Source organism: Myotis brandtii, unplaced genomic scaffold (assembly GCF_000412655.1).
Source record: "Myotis brandtii unplaced genomic scaffold, ASM41265v1 scaffold2766, whole genome shotgun sequence".
Classification (NCBI taxonomy): Eukaryota; Metazoa; Chordata; class Mammalia; order Chiroptera; family Vespertilionidae; genus Myotis; species Myotis brandtii.
The window spans coordinates 15,709-15,987 of record NW_005360532.1 but is presented as its reverse complement, the minus strand read 5'-3'; the positions used below and the strand labels follow the sequence as shown (position 1 = coordinate 15,987).

The following is a 279-nucleotide window of genomic DNA, read 5'->3' as shown; positions in this document are numbered from 1 at the left end:
TTACAATCCATAACAGTAGCAAAATTACAGTTATGAAGTAGCAATGAAAATAATTTTATGTTTGGGGGTCATCAAAACATGAGGAACTGTATTAAAGGGTCGCGGCATTAGGAAGGTTGAGAACCACTGAGACTCAACAGTGAATGTTTTACCATGGGCCCCAAATGTGTGTGAACCCAAAACTGCAAAAGAAGGACCCACAGGGTGACAGTTCTGGTCTTGTCCTCATGCTCACAGCACCCAGAGGAGTGGACACCATGCAGAAGCAGAGGCACAGCA

General features: G+C 44.4%; 1 gene segment (V, D, J or C); it reads left to right on the top strand.

Annotated features, from left to right (window-relative positions):
* Positions 1–279, top strand: part of LOC106726516 — a 7,740-nt gene that overhangs the window by 951 nt on the left and 6,510 nt on the right.